Here is a 17236-nt window from a genome sequence, read left to right as displayed (position 1 = left end):
GTTTTAACCCTTATGATTAATTTCTTGTATTAGCTCTTAGTCAAATCATGAGGCAACTAGAAAATTATCCTCATATATCAAACATGTTATAGGCATATCATGTAAATACTTGATAAGATAAGTGTGAGATGATCTCAAGTAATTAGACTCCAATAGGCCGTGCATTGAGCTAGAATCTAGTTTTTCTTAATATTTGGGCTCTTAGGCTAAGTACTTTTGAAGTATCTAAACTTTAAACTAGTACTTTCTATTCATGAATCTCAATGTCATCTTCTTTTAGTAATTATGCTATTTGTAACCCTTGACTATACTATAATCTAGCACTTGTATGCACAATCTTTTAATGTCGTTCTTTTGACGACTATGCCATTTATAACCCTTGACTAATTCTTCCTTGTAATTGCTCTACTAGCAAATAGATCATAAGTAACTAGGTACTATTTTCTTCCCTTGATATAAGCACTTCATAAACTTCATCTTCGAGTAGGTGAGATGAAATTTATCCTCGATGACCTATACTCGTGCATCATAGTATAGGGCCTAACATATCTCATATGAGAATCAAAGCAAGCATCTATCAATTTGAAAATACATTACTTACAACCGGAACCGCAGTTGGATTGACAGTGATGCCTTTGCCCGAAGCCTTGTTGCTGGTTGCAGGATTATCATCCGCATGCGACATTCTTCGCTTGGAGACCATCGTCCCGCAGATAGACTCAAGAGATTAAGAAGGTAGAATAGATTCAAGATGGGAGAGCATAAGAGAAAATGGTTAAGTCGAGGGTCGAGATAGAGGGAATTGAGCTAATTCTCTTCCTTGCAGCCTCTTAGATCCTCTCTCTCTCTCTCTCTCTCAAGCTCTCTTTCAAACTCTTCCTCACAATCTCTTGGAGGGGTATCCTTCTCTCTACCTCTCTCTTGCAGCCTCTCGAGGTTTCCTTATGCTTTCTCGTCTCTCCCATGCCTCATATTTATAGTGAATTAGAGAAGAGGGCTTGTGGTTGAGAAGTGGAGCTCTTTGTGGAGGGGGGTCTTGGAAAGATCAGTGATTTGATGCTCAGATCATAAATCTGGTGGTTCCATTGGCTCCGAAGGGAGTAAACTCAAGACACTTGCTTAGAAAGTTCTTAGTTCACTCCTTCTTCTTTTCTCTGTTCAAAGTGCTGTCCATTGCCTGTGTACTGCGATCGCGGCGCGCGCGATTTCGCAAATCCTCTCTTTATTTTTTTCTTTTATAAAATCTCCAAACTAACTAAAATATCTCTTGTCTTTTCTTTTAAATGACATCTAGTTTCTAAAAATCTCCATATCATTTTTTAGGATAATATCTAAAGTATCTAAAATATACTAGTTTTGCCCAAAATCTAATATTTTTGGACCATCCAAACTATACACATTAACTAGTGATTAACATAACTCATAAGTCTCGTTCATGTTGTAATTTACGTGAAGGGTGGCTACGGCCCTTGTCAATCTGAGAAAAAATATCGAATTTACGACTCTTGATTTTTCCAAATAAAATATTTTAAATTAAATAAAATATATTAATAATTAATGTTAGTTAGTTTTTATCTTTGAGTTAGTCTTTAGTTAGTAATCTTACTAACTTATTAATTGACTAGCTAACTTTTAAACTGAGCGATACCTCTAGCATTTGGCTTGGAGAATGTGGTGCTAGTGAATCAGTCAAAGCTTCTCCACTTGTTTGACCAAGCGTATGGTGGAGCAATGTATGTGCTCCCTACATTGGGTGAGCTTGAAAAAGTGTTAAATCCGCTTATCCTAGAGGAAGAGCTGAAGGAAAGCATATCATTTTTGAAGAAAATAAGGAACTTACATTTTCATTAGAAGCTGGCTCCTCCTCTCAACCAATGAAAAATCTAAGGAATGAATGAGGGTTTATGTTAGCTATCTACTCTTTGTATTTGTTTTCATTATCAACCATCACATGCATTTTTCTTGATGAATATAAGACATTTTTCTTTGTCCACTATAAATAAATATTCATTGAATAAATGGGTGGTTTATAAGTGTAATGATATCATTTATTTTGCAAGGCCCCCATAGCTACAGTAGTTCACTTGCATGGCAATAGGCCATCAGCCACTTGCGTCCAAAACCTTCCTAGTCTTTTCAACTACATGTTCTACAAAACTTCCCAAATAACCTTTTTTTCTGTGGTGGTCTTTGTGCTCAAGCGAGAGCACCTACTTCTACACCAAAAGAGGCTTCACCTTGTGCTCTAGGCAAGGCCTTGGCATCACATCTTTGCCAAGATAAAATGACAAGTAGTTTGTTTGGTGTGTGCCATGCAAGCTCGAGGATGGTTGGATAGAGGAGAGACAAAAGTTGGGGATGTTTGAGAATGGAGAAAGTAATGAAAACAAGATACAAAAATGAGAAGAAGAATGAATTTTAACCCATTTAAACCCAGAAATCGGGTTAATGCAACTTTATATACACTTACCATCATGTGATTGTGAATCCATAATCTTTTATCGAAATGCAAGGAATTTTTACACACATGAACTTGTTAGGTGGCCAACAATCCTTTTTCATTTAGCCAAACAAAATGCCATGAGACATAAAAGTAGCTCCACATGCCACACTTTGGACAAGTGATCTCTTGGTTTTTTTTGCCAAAAATTATATATTGGGCTCTTGGCTACCTAATGGATGCATATGTGAAGTGTTATCATATTTCAATATATTTTGGTATTTTTAAAATTATCCTACAGCAAAATTATAAATGGATCAATAATTGAGAAATGAATGTTGTGATTATTGGCCCTTAGAAACTTCACACCACATGGACTTTACAGACATATCAAGAGCCTAAAAGGTGCTCATGTGAAGTTTTATAACATTCTAAAATAGTTTAGTATTTTTAAAACTATCCTACACTAAATTTATGAATGGGTCGATAATCAAGAAATGAACCTTTCAATTACTGACCCTTAGAAACTTCACACTACATAGACTATATAAAGGTATTAAGAGTAAAGCATGCAATGAGAAATGGAAAATTTTCCTCAAGGTGCACTTATAAAAAATCATCTATATAACGTGCGTTCAAAGAGTATTAAGAAATACCATTTCTTTTCATGCTATAAGTCCATAAAATGACCCCTTTTACTTACTAAACTTACGAATTTTTTTTAAATTATAATTTTAAAAACCCTTTTATAAATATAATCATGTAAATTTTACTAAATAAAATACCCTTTCTTTTGAACTCACATGGTATCTTACATGTTCTACAAGGTGGAGTCTCCGAAAAATTTAACACATGATTTTCCTATTGAAATTGATCATGCTGGCAAAAATCACAATTAAGAGTTAAAATTATTGCGAAGATGCACATTAAAGTTGAGAGTGAAGAATGAGAGTAAAAACTTAATTCATATTTTTAGGTAAGTACAATAGTTTTGCACTAGGACATAATCACATGTCCAGTACACAAGGAAAATATTATTGAACCAAGAAAGATAACATTACTTTCTTCACTACTTGAAGATTTCTTACAAGTTGAAAGTCCTTGGGAGTTATAGTAATACATTTTGCATGTATTGCATAACACTGAGTGTATCAATTTTATCAAATCTAACAAAAAGGCCTCTATAGCATACTGCAGAGCATAAAGACATTATTTTGTGATGAGATTGGGTCTATCCTAACCCTATGTCAAAAACCACCTCCTACTTTATGTGTGGTAGAGGTCTTGCACAATATCGCGAATAAGTCTTGAGAAACTCACCTTCAAAATGATGATATCAAAAGAGCCATGACACTTCCTGCTTTCTCTCAAGGCCACTGTACCTGGCCTTCCACTTGCATTTCTTCTAGGGATGCTAAGGAGGACCCCTCTCAAGGTGACATGAGAAAGCTAGGTTAGGTTGAGAATGGGTGGTGTGTTTGTAGGTTATGAAGTATTATTGTCCGAGACTACATTTGAGCTAGTAGATGCTCCATGGAGCTAAACACAATATTGGGCTCTAAGGGGAAGCTTCTTCGTGGCTATCTTAGACCTAGCCATCTTTCCTACATAGTAAGAGATTTGAAAACTTAATGAATAAGATAGAAAGTGAAACTCTCTTATATAGTACTTAAACTTTAAGACTCATTCACATAGATACACACTCTTTCTTTCTCTCTTAAACAATGAATTGTTTTCACACTAAACTCATTCTTCATCTTACTATCTTAGCTCTTTTTAAACCCATTTTTGCCTATCTTGAAGCCTTGATTCTAGCTACTTGGTATAGTTTTCTTTGGAACTTGAGGCATCATAACATACTCTTTTAGTGACATTACGTGATTCAAACACATCTGCAACAGTCGATTCATCGATATTTTTATTTGCTCTCTTCTACAAGAGTTGAGCATCACCATTGCTATGATCTTGTGCCACCAAGATAGCAACTAGTTCATTAGATTGCTTCTATTCACCCCTCCACCATGATTGGTTTTTCTTTGGTACACACCATATGCTATTCAAGGTGAATTTTCCATCCCTTGCATGGACCAAACTCGAATGCTTCCCTTTTCTACAAAATATGGCCCATGCACCTCAAGGATATACTACAAAGACATATATCACACTTGAGTAAAAATATGCTCAATAATTTATACAATACATACACTTTTAAATTATTGACTTAGTATGTATCATGTAGTGTGTGATAGAACTTTTGCCCCATGCTTTCACCATGTTTTCATAGAAGCTATATATAGCATCGAGAAACTCTTGCTTATCTCCATTGTCAAATAGCATCTTTTGAAGCAAGGGAGCCAATTTATTGACACGTATCCAAACCTTGGCTTTGTCTAACCTTGTTCTACCTCCATTACTTCGATCAAGAATTACAGAATGCAACTTTTTTCACCCATCATAGTTTTGCATCCTATGTACCATGACATTTCCTTCCTCATTGGGGGGAGGGGGCGCCGTGTTTGAGGATTATTATTATGGCAAATTACTTCCTTAGTTCCGGTTGGTGGGATCCTTGATGAGGTAATTGCTCCTTGGATGGATATCATTTCAACCACCTCAATTGTCTCCCCCTTTATAATCCCCTTCTTCTATCAAAGAGATGTGTGAATGCCTACACCCCCTTGGAAGAAAATTAGCACATCCCCCAATGTAAGTTTACTCATATTTGCTAATGCTTCACTTTTTCCAATAGTGAGCCAATCAAAGCACAATGTGCCAATGATTGATGACTTTTTTTTGGCACACTAGGTATGGGATCTTCTGCATCATATTTGTAGCACTTATCGAATAAATAAGATCACTTTGAAGAGATGAAGAAAATTATGCTGGGGTAGAAGGGCCAATAGATTGGCACCTATAGAGAAGTGGGGTGTTCTTCCTCCATGTAAGCTCACATGCTAATTTATTCCACAAAGTGTAATTGCACAAAACCCCTCAACATCCCAAAAATAAATCTTCACATTTGATCCACTCCCACGCCCAATAAAATCATTTTTGAAAAATAGCCTCAATAATGTGATGATGAGAAGCTTGGTAGAAATCATAGGACAAGCACATAAGATTGTACACACAAGTAATCAAAAGTTTCCTCTACCACTATGCTATCCACTTACCCATTCATCAATCTCATGTTATTAACCTTAGACTAGATCTTAAAATTGACACTCTTTGGGGGCACGTCAATCTATAGATCTTGTGCCCCCTAGAGTGCTATCAATAGATTATAATTTGTGTGGTCTTCCAAAAACAATAAAAAAACCAAGGTGTTGTGTTCTTGTGGCTCAATTACCTTGTTTTGGCCTTTGTTTTTATATTTGTTTTTTACACGTTCAACAAAATTTTTTTTTCTTATTCTTTTTTCTTCTTAATTTGCACATGAAGTCTGAAACTCCCTTTCCTATTCTTTTTCCTCCTTAATTTGCACATAAAATATGAAACTCCCCTAATAAAAAACGTGTAAAAATGGGACACTTTCTAAAACTCCATTTAAAAAAAAAACCAAATGGACCTTGATACATGGAATGTTTCTTTGGTCCATATGGCTTGCACACAATGAAAAAGTATTTAATGATAAAAATATTGATTTGCTCCCTCAATTTAAAGTGGATCTTTGTTGGCATGATCAAAGAAATGCACAGAAACTAGCGATGCATGATGTGCAGACCTTCATCAAGTGTTTAGGTACCAGATGCTCGAAAGAGGAAAGACAAGCTAAAATCAAGAGAGAAATTGCTGAACTGTTCCAGAACATTATAAATAAAGCTACGACTAGGGACTACACCATCAGGATTCCTACCAATGTCTACTCTACCTCGTTTGATTGGGGTTCACTGTCAACAATTCCGTGGGCCACTGGGAACCCCTCTACAATGGATATCACAACGGGGCAAATGGCTAGTAACCTCACGCCACCATGGCCATGCTAATGGATCTCAAGCTGTGCCTCAGAAAAATGAACAAATGAGCTCACTTCGTTTCATACAATTAGAATAGCTCCACCAAGTTACAATGTATAAATTTTTAACTTGTAAGTCGGGGTAGCCTAGTAAGGCTTGTAAGTCATGTGGTTGATAGATAAAGGCAAGATCCCCAATTGTACATTCTTACCTTTTTAATATTTCACGTCTTCTTTTTTTTTTTAAACCAAAAAAACACACCCAATTTCTCTCAAAACTATAAAGAAGCTTTAAAAAAGTAAACACGCCCAATGTTTCATCGTTATCAACACGTAGGACACACACACGTGCACACCCCCCCCCCTCTCTCTCTCTCTCTCTCTCTCTCTCTCTCTCTCTCTCTCTCTCTCTCTCTCTCTCTCTCTCTCTCTCTCTCTCTCTCTCTCTCTCTCTCTCTCTCTCTCTCTCTCTCATGCCTTGAATACAAAACAGCACGAAAGGTAGAGAAAAATAGATGCGAAGAAAGATGACTCATTATCTACAATTACGGCAACAAGCACACGCCTACAATCTCAAGGTCAATACCCTACAATCTCAAAGAGGAGAGCCATTTTCCCCATGACGCCATCATGTGTATACATGTCATCCAGATGAAGAAGCCTTGTGCCCCTGATATGAAGGAGCCCATCGCAAGCTTGATTTATGCAGCCCCTAGACGTTGAGATGTTTGAGAGCTTTTTGAAATCTGGGAGACGTTTATCCAAGTACACCAATGACCTTGCCAATGCTAATGTCGAGTTAAGGCCTAATTGGGGGTGTTCATAAAGTGTTAGGTTACATTAGCTCCTCTTCGAATTTGAGAATGCCATTAGGAGCATCACCGTCTCCCCACATGTGTCCTAGAAAAGAACACTTGTCTAATGCCGCATTGATAACCTTCTAGTTAGTTGCCAAGTCCACCAGAGTTGCCCAAGCAGCTATAGACATGGCATTGCAATTCCCAGACCATGAGGCGACTAGCAAGATATGTGAAAATGGTGCTAAATATGAGGACATCATTCCCCTTAAAGGAGGCAAAGAGTGATCCACAAGATCTATACCCAACGTCCCTAGAAATGGGCAATTGCAAAGTCAAAAAGAGAGATAGCTGGATGAGTGAAAGATGATGAGCAAGGAGAATCCAATGAGTGACAAGCACACTTGGACGCTTAGAATTTGAGGCTTGATCTTGCATTCAAAAGATTCAATAAATCATAGATATGAGATGGATTTGAGACAAGTCGAATGAGTCTTGCTAGGCATGTAAACCATTGTAGTGCAATTAGTTATACTGAGATAGTGATCAAGATAAACATATAAATGTAACGTGCCCGCCTATCCACTACCCAAGCACATTTTAGCGGTCCATCGAGAATCGAATCTAAGCAATGCCGCCTGATACTCCCATGGAATGTTTCGGGGTTTATCGCCTAGGGTCTCACGAGTCCACCTCACAACAGAACGTTTGCGATCGAGGCCACTACGATCAATGAGAAATCTGAGTCCCTAATCGTCAAGGTCTCCTAGCAGTATTTTAACCTCGGGTCCTAGACATCCTACTTTACGCAGAGATACCAAAACCGAAGCAGATCCATACCACACTTGGTTTAAAGTGAATGGGAAATGAGAGGGATGCGCTGCTCAACCTCTCTACCCATAGGGCATAGTCCCATTCGGGTCCCCTAAAATGGCATGAATCGGGTTCTAACTTAACATTACCTAGAGGTCAAACGACAATAAAACCTTGTGAGAAGCCTCCCAGTTCTTTAGGACCACCCTGCCATAGGATAAACGCGTCGGGGTTCTGCATACCTGCTTCCCTTGATAGCTTTAGTTTTCTAATTAGGTCCTATAACATTTATGTAAGACATTCAAAATCAGCTTCCTTAATTAGGCATCTTAGGGAATAGGGTTCGTTTGCGTAATTTACAACACTAACACGAAAACAAAACAAGCAGTTCTTTGACAAACAAGTTCCTTAACTTATCTTCAAGTTAATCTTTGTCTCCTGTCCATTCAGGAGAAATTATATATATTCCCTTCTATCCAACAGAAGTACACTGTCCAAATTACATGGCACCATATTTTATATCCTTTATCTAGAATAGGATCTTCCAAAGCCCTAGGTGTTGGGCTCACGACAGTCTTCACCTCCGTTTCAGACTAGGCAAGGGGTGTCCAGAGCTCCACCTGACCCCAAGCGGGCTAGGAGTGAAATACAATTTCCGTGGTTGGGCTTTTCACCACTCAACCTTTGGCCCATGAATTGAGCAGTGCCCTCTCGGGGTAATCTACAGTGCGATCTTGGAGATGATCCACCTGTGTAAAATATCTTTTCTTAATTAATCCATTTAGGAATCAAGCACGATCAAGGCAATTAGCCTAATATCATCTTCCAGGAAAACATTCCTTTATTTTCCCATGGCTACTTGTCATTAATGACCCTTGCTATGCATTTACCATCAAACTCAACCACTTTGAATAATTATCCAAATCACATCCAACAATTAGTTTAATGCAAAAGCATTTAGGACGTTATTTGATCAATCATAAAAAACAAAGGTATCATTTTCCAACCATTGCAGGAATAGTCGCGATAACCTTTCCATCGCGTGTGTTTTTGTTGAGATATCGAGCTCCACTTGTGATATGCCAAGGTGACTGTTGTGCATTTATGTCACCGACTTGTCAGTTGTTTGCAGATGCAGTTGGTACACCGCCCATGAATAATAGCTAGATGATAGCTATCCTTATCTACTCTAGTTCGTGGCTCAGTTAGTATGCCACCTTAGTTAGTTGAGTTTGGTTTGAGACCCATATATAGGGTTCTTCTATTTCTATGTACTAGAGTTCTTTTTGGCTTACACAACTAAGAAGAGGAGAACTGTTTTCAGCCTCCACCTTTGTGTGTATTCCCCCATTGTGCAAGCAAGAAAGCTACAAGTGAGACTCCTTCCTTCTCTCCCACAATCTTGACATGGTATCAGAGCCTTGTTCGTGGTAAGGAGCTCAAGAAAGCAAGCCAAGTTCGCGGTGTTCTGCAGGAGGGCAATATATGCTGCGGGAAAGGGCTTTAGCCATTGGTTGCTCTGTTTTTTTTATTTGAGGCCATTTCAGGGCCCGTTTTGGAGGCGGAAGTTTTCTGCACGCACTCAGGAAAAGGCCCATTTTTATGCTATGCGACCACTATTCTACAAGTCGGTGAAAAGTTATTGTAGAAATTGCATCGTATGCCTGTGCACAGAGACATTGAGAGTTACAGAATCATCCTTGTTGCCTGTTGATGCAAAATCGTCACTAGGAAGTGACTGTGTGGTCAAATACCACTTTCGTCAGTTTTGCAGATTTGCCCTTGTGAGGCTGAAGCTGTGTTCTTTGCAGTGACAGAATTTTTTGCAACGTTCTGTAATGGCGTCTGATTCTCTTTCACAGATTGTCACTGAAAAGCTTGACAAGAACAACTTCCAAGCATGGAAGTTTAGAATGACGAATTTCCTTATGGGAAAAGGATATTGGGAATTTGTTGTAGGAAATGAAGAAGAACTAGTTCTTCCTGATGTTCCCAATCAACAGCAAATGCAGGCATTTAAAGCATGGCATGAGAGAGCCAGGAAAGTTATGTACTGGCTGTCTATCAGCATTTCAGACTCTATGATTATGCATATTCAAGATGAAAGTACGCCAAAGGAGGCATGGGATACTTTGTCAAAAATGTATAGCACAAATACGCAAGCCAGGAAAATGCAGCTCAAGTAAGAGTTGCACAATGTGCAAAGAGAAAGTATGAGCATCAATGACTACCACATGAAGGTGAAGAAGATTGCAGATGCACTTGCTTCCATTGGGTCGCCAGTGGAAGATGATGATTTAGTTTCTGTGACCTTGAATGGTCTAGGAAAGGATTATGCACAGTTCCGAACATCCATTTCCGTCCGTGAAAGATTTCTTGATTTTGAGGAGTTGATTGCTCTTCTAATTTCTGAGGAGCAAAGAAATGGTGGTGCATCCTCTTCAGGAGAAACTTCAAAAGAAGCTGTCTTCTACTCAAATGCTGGAAGAGGTAGAGGCAGAGGTAGAGGAGGCCGATCTGGAGGCCGTGGTAGAAATCAGAATATACAGCAAACTCAAGAAAACTAGTCCTATGGAGGAGGACGTGGTAACTCTAGAGGCAGGGGGAGCCAAAGAGGTCGTGGTGGATGGCAAAGAGGCCAAAATGCAAACAGTAATATTGAATGCTACTACTGTGGTAAAATGGGTCACTTTGAACCAAGTGTGGTATGGATCTGCTTCGGTTTTGGTATCTCTGCGTAAAGTAGGATGTCTAGGACCCGAGGTTAAAATACTGCTAGGAGACCTTGACGATTAGGGACTCAGATTTCTCGTTGATCGTAGTGGGTTCGATCGCAAACGTTCTGTGAGGTGGACTCGTGAGACCCTAGGCGATAAACCCCGAAACATTCCATGGGAGTATCAGGCGGCGTCGCTTAGATTCGATTCTCGATGGACCGCTAAAATGTGCTTGGGTATTCGATAGGCGAGCACGTTACATTTATATGTTTATCTTGATCACTATCTCAGTATAACTAATTGCACTACAATGGTTTACATGCCTAGCATGACTTGTTCGACTTGTCTCAAATCCATCTCATATCTATGATTTATTGAATCTTTTGAATGCAAGATCAAGCCTCAAATTCTAAGCGTCCAAGTGTGCTTGTCACTCATTGGATTCTCCTTGCTCATCATCTTTCACTCATCCAGCTATCTCTCTTTTTGACTTTGCAATTGCCCATTTCTAGGGACGTTGGGTATAGATCTTGTGGATCACTCTTTGCCTCCTTTAAGGGGAATGATGCCCTCATATTTAGCACCATTTTCACATATCTTGCTAGTTGCCTCATGATCTGGGAATTGCAATGCCATGTCTATAGCTGCTTGGGCAACTCTGGTGGTCTTGGCAACTAACTAGAAGGTTATCAATGCGGCATTAGACAAGTGTTCTTTTCTAGGACACATGTCGAGAGACGGTGATGCTCCTAATGGCATTCTCAAATTCGAAGAGGAGCTAATGTAACCTAACACTTTATGAACACCCCCAATTAGGCCTTAACTCGACATTAGCATTGGCAAGGTCATTGGTGTACTTGGATAAACGTCTCCCAGATTTCAGAAAGCTCTCAAACATCTCAACGTCTAGGGGCTGCATAAATCAAGCTTGCGATGGGCTCCTTCATATCAGGGGCACAAGGCTTCTTCATCTGGATGACATGTATACACATGATGGTGTCATGGGGAAAATGGCTCTCCTCTTTGAGATTGTAGGGTATTGACCTTGAGATTGTAGGCGTGTGCTTGTTGCCATAATTGTAGATAATGAATCATCTTTCTCCGCATCTGTTTTTCTCTACCTTTCGTGCTGTTTTGTATTCAAGGCATGAGAGAGAGAGAGAAAAGGAGGGGATGGTAAAAAAGAAGAGAGAAATTTAAACATATATAAAATGCATATTGAAGTTTAAATATTTATGAATAAGATAATATTTGTGAATTTGTAATATTCATGTGTCTATGTGCTACCTCATAGTGTCTTGTGATGTCTTGTATATTGATTGATTGTTTCTAAGCAATGACTCTTTAAAATCCAATTTTTTATTAGACATTGTACTACACATTTCATAAATTTACATTAAGCTTCTAAAAATTGATTTTTCATGTCATTGGAAAACATAATTCACTACGTCAAACTTTGTGCAATCTTCTTTGCTTGGTATGCTGGTCTTATTAAAGTGCAATCAAAGGAAAATGAGCTATTAGGATCTAAGAATAGAAAGGTAACCAAGAATCATATATCTAATATTTGTAATAAAGAAGCAATTGATTTCATAAATGATGAATTTAAAGAAAAAGATAAGCTCGTAGGAGATGTAGAAATGTTAAGACCTCAAATGGCCAGGGCAGATTGGAATGAAGCATGGACTAGAACTTTTGATTGGGCATACTTTAATCATGAATTAGCTAGAATATTTTGCACATTTTGTAAACAAGATCCAAAATTCAAGAGAAAATTTGGTATATGTGGCTTAATAAATATCCAAATTAGTGCATTAAAACTAATCACGCGAAAACTAATTCTCATATGCTAGCCGCATATCACTGTGATGCCAAAAAAAATTAATAACTGATATATTACAGAAAGGACAAGATAAAACCGATCATGCATGTAAAGTTTTATTTGCTGTTGCATATCAAGTAGCAAAGCATGACTTATCTTTTTGTACTTACGAACATAGTTTAGAATTACTTGAGGTCCTTGATTGTGAATGCGTTCCTGCTAAGATGTATATAAATGATAAGGCATGTGCCATGTTTATATAATATGATAGTGAATCTATATTTAAGGCTCAAATTGCTAAGATTAAATTGTTTTAGTTTTATATTAGATGAGTCTACATATATAGAAAATAGGTAAAATATGATTTTATGTTTCTTTTTTGGATAATTATGAACTTGTCACCATGTTTCTATGGTTAATAGAGCTGGATAATGGCAATGCACCTTGTTTTTATGATACATGCATTGATTTCATGTTGAAATGTGGGCTAGATATTTCAAAAGTGGTTTGTTTTGGCTTTGATGGTGCCTTTGCAATGATAGGTTGTCATATTGCATTATCCACTAGGTTGAAAAGGGATAATCCATTCATGACAAATATTCATTGCATTGCCCATAGGAATAGCTCTAATATAGTCAAAATTTTTGAAATTGCACAGAGCATTGATTGATGCATGAATTCAATTGCTTCTATTTTCTCAAAAAGTGCTTGTAGAACTACAGCATTAGAGAATTTACAAGAAGAGTTCAATTGTGTGGTTTTACATTTAAGTCATATTTACAAGGTAAGATGGCTTAGTAGACAAATTGTTGTAAAAAAAGAGTGTGATTCTTATGAGGCAATATTAGCATGTACTCAATTAGAAAATATGACTCTTTTTGATAAATTAGCAAACTTAGAGTTCATGTACAACTATCTGATGCCTTTGATAGATTAGACATGTTGAGTAGAGTTTTTCAAAAGTGATTTTGTGGATATTATGGTTGTAGCTAGTTTTATAAATATTCAAATAAGAGCATTAGAAATGTTTTTTGTTGATGATCCCATTGTTGATTTAAATTCCCAACACTTGATAGATGTGACTTTCACATCATAACCTGTTATGGACCACCAAACAATCAGTTGCATGCTCTCAGAGCTTCCATTCGGGTAATTATTATAGGAGTATTAAAATTTCAAGAAAATCTGATGGATTTGATTTAGATGCATACATCACATTTCAAAAGTTATTCGTAAAATCTATTATAGAAAACTTAAAACAATACTTTTGTGATAATAAGATCATAGGATGTTTTAAAGCACTTGCACCATGCTTTTTTCCATCAAAGAAGAAAGCTTCTAGGGACTTTGGAAATCTAGAAATAGAGAAATTGGTTGAATTTTATGGAGAAGAAAATATTAGATCTATTGGTGAGAGACGTATTACCCATTAGTTAGGAAATATGAAACAAAAAGAGAATATCAATACTTTAAGCTTCAAGCCCCATTTGAATGGCATGAATGGAGCTTAAAAGATACATGGGTTGCCATAGCTAGAAATCCCAGAGAGATATCTTATGTTATTGAGATTAGCTAACATTGCATTATTACAATGTTGTAATATAGCCTCTTGTGAGAGAGGTTTTGGCAAACAAAATTTGATCACATTAAAAATACAAAATCACTCGAATGTAAGGACCATTTAGTCTTTGATGAGAGTATCTATAAAGGGTCCTTTGCTACAAGATTTTGATTTCTTAGATGCAATAGAGATGTTGAAATGAGGTGCAACACTGCAAGGATATGAGGGTATAGCAACGGCGATTTGCGACGAGAAATAGTGGCAAATAGTGACGGTACTCAGACGAAAAAAATGCGGGCCGAAACCTGAGCGCGTTATTTTGCGCGCATTCACGAAAGAGAGAGTGAAAGGGAGAGTGAGAGGGAGAGCGAACATCTTGCATTTGAGAGGGAGAGAAAGAGAGAAAGAGGGAGAAAGAAGGCTCTCAGCGCTGCCGCCGCCATTCGTGAAGAAGAGGAGGACATGTACGGAGGGTGAAGAGGAGCCGCCAAAACCTTCTTTGAGCCTTTATGGTGAGTGCATTCTCCATTCTTGCTTTGCTTTTGTGTTTTCTCTCTCTCTTTTACTTGTTTTTAGTATAGTTCGTGTATACTGAGAGAGGGAGAGGAAATGAGAGAGAGAGAGAGAGAGGGAGAGGGAGAGGGAGGAAATGAGAGAGGGAGAGGAAGCGGGAGGGGGAGAGGGAGAGGGAGAGGGAGAGGGAGAGGGAGAGGGAGGGAGAGGGGGAGGGGGAGGGGGAGGGAGAGGGGGAGGGAGAGGAAATGAGAGGGAAATATTAAACATAATAGGGAAAGAGAGGGAGAGGGAGAGGGAGGGAGAGAGAAAGAGAGGGGGAGGGAGAGGAAATGAGAGAGGGAGAGGGGGAGAGGAAATGAGAGAGGGAGAGGAAGAGAGAAAAGGAAATGAGAGAGAAAAAGCATTAAACATAATAGGGAAAGAGAGAAAGAGAGAGAGAGGGTGAGGGTGAGGGAGGGAGAGGAAATGAGAGAGGAAGAGAAAGAGAGAAAAGGAAATGAGAGAGGGAGAGGAGAGAGAAAAAATATTAAACCTAATAGGGAAAGAGAGAAAGAGAGGGAGAGGGAGGGAGAGGAAAGAGGAAAAACATTAAACCTAATAGGGAAAGAGAGAAAGAGAGGGAGAGGGAGGGAGAGGAAGAGAGAAAAGGAAATGAGAGAGGGAGATGAGAGAGAAAAAACATAAAACATAATAGAGAAAGAGAGAAAGAGAGGGTGAGGGTGAGGGAGGGAGAAGAAATGAGGGAGGGAGAGTAGAGAGAAAAAGAAATGAGAGAGGGAGAGGAGAGAGAAAAAAGAGAGAAAAAACATTAAACATAATAGTGAAAGAGAGAAAGAGAGGGAGAGGAAATGAGAGAGGAAGAGGAAGAGAGAAAAGGAAATGAGAGAGGGAGAGGAGAGAGAAAAAACATTAAACATAATAGGGAAAGAGAGAAAGAGAGGGTGAGGGTGAGGGAGGGAGAGGAGAGAGAAAAAATGAGAGAGGGAGAGGAGAGAGAAAAGAGAGAAATAACATTAAACCTGATAGGGAAAGAGAGAAAGAGAGGGAGAGGAAATGAGAGAGGGAGAGGAAGAGAGAAAAGGAAATGAGAGAGGGAGAGGAGAGAGAAAAAACATTAAACCTGATAGGGAAAGAGAGAAAAGGAAATGAGAGAGGGAGAGGAGAGAGAAAAAACATTAAACATAATAGGGAAAGAAAGAAAGAGAGGGAAAGGATGAGGGAGGGAGAGAAAGAGAGAAAAGGAAATGAGAGAGGGAGAGGAGAGAGAGAAAAATGAGAGAGGGAGAGGAGAGAGAAAAAACATTAAACATAATAGGGAAAGAGAGAAAGAGAGGGTGAGGGTGAGGGAGGGAGAGGAAACGAGAGAGGGAGAGGAAGAAAGAAAAGGAATTTGTTGTTGTTTGTTGTTGTAGTAGTAGTAGTAGTAGTAGTAGTAGTAGTAGTAGTAGTAGTAGTAGTAGTAGTAGTAGTAGTAGTAGTAGTAGTAGTAGTAGTAGTAGTAGTAGTAGTAGTAGTAGTAGTAGTAGTAGTAGTAGTAGTAGTGGTAGTGGTAGTGGTCGTGGTCGTGGTCGTGGTCATGGTAGTGGTCGTGATCGTTAAAGAAAATGAGAGAGGGGGAGGAAGAGAAAAAAGAAGAAGGAACGAGAGAGAGGGAATAAACATACAACATAATAAAAAAAGAGAAAAAGAGAGAGAGATGGAAGGAGAGGAGATAATGAATGGATAAAAAACAAAGAGAGAGTGGTGGCAAGGTCCGATGAGGTCCGATGCAACACCACGAGACGGGAAACACTTTGACATATATACGTTAATTTGTGGGTGGGCGGGTGGAGACTTTACATACGTTAATTTTTGCTGAGTTACAAGAGAAGAAATTCCTTCTCAAACAATTTAAGAAAGAAAAAAAGAATGATAACAAAAACAAATTGTTTATCGTAACGTAAACAAAATGGAAAACGATGAAAGTCTTGTTGTTCAAGATCACGAGGCGTATCTTAATCAGCATGTCCCATATCCTTGCTCTCAATGCAAGTTGGTAATTAGACGAAAATGCCGATTGTCTATAGAACACGTACGATGCTTCGTTGAGTTTCAATATGAGATCATTGATCAAGCGATCTTGGATTTTCAACAAACGGTAAGAAAAGTTAATATCAATCATGCATTGTACTCTCAAGCTAATTGAATACCATATTGGGTGTGACTGGCAAATTTTCTATCAAGGGAGGTGACGTCTCGTCCCAAGGAGGAGTGCACCCTTTGCGACGAATTAGAAGAGTTTGTGGGGGTGCGATGGATGGAGTGCCTAGCCAATTCACCATTTGGAAGGTACTACCCAATCTATACCGTCAATACCAGAGGAGACAAGCAGCCTTCCAGACCTACCTACAATCTTGGAGCCTGAGATGAAGGCAATGATCGATGCATTGATTCCCATGGATGTCGAGACTTTTGATATGCTTAGAGAGGAAGCATCCATACCATTATATGATGGGTGCCAAGTATCTCGCCTAAAGACACTGCTTGCACTCCTAAGTGTGCAAGCAAAATACGGGTGAAGCGATGCGAGTGTGACCGAGTTGTTCAGGTACCTTGTACATACGCTGAGTTGATTTCTT

This window comes from Lygodium microphyllum, unplaced genomic scaffold (assembly GCF_053477565.2).
Source record: "Lygodium microphyllum isolate KBCC unplaced genomic scaffold, Lygodium_microphyllum_v1.1.10 scaffold_119, whole genome shotgun sequence".
Lineage (NCBI taxonomy): Eukaryota > Viridiplantae > Streptophyta > Polypodiopsida > Schizaeales > Lygodiaceae > Lygodium > Lygodium microphyllum.
The sequence above is the reverse complement of the archived record's forward strand: the minus strand, read 5'-3'. Positions refer to the sequence as shown.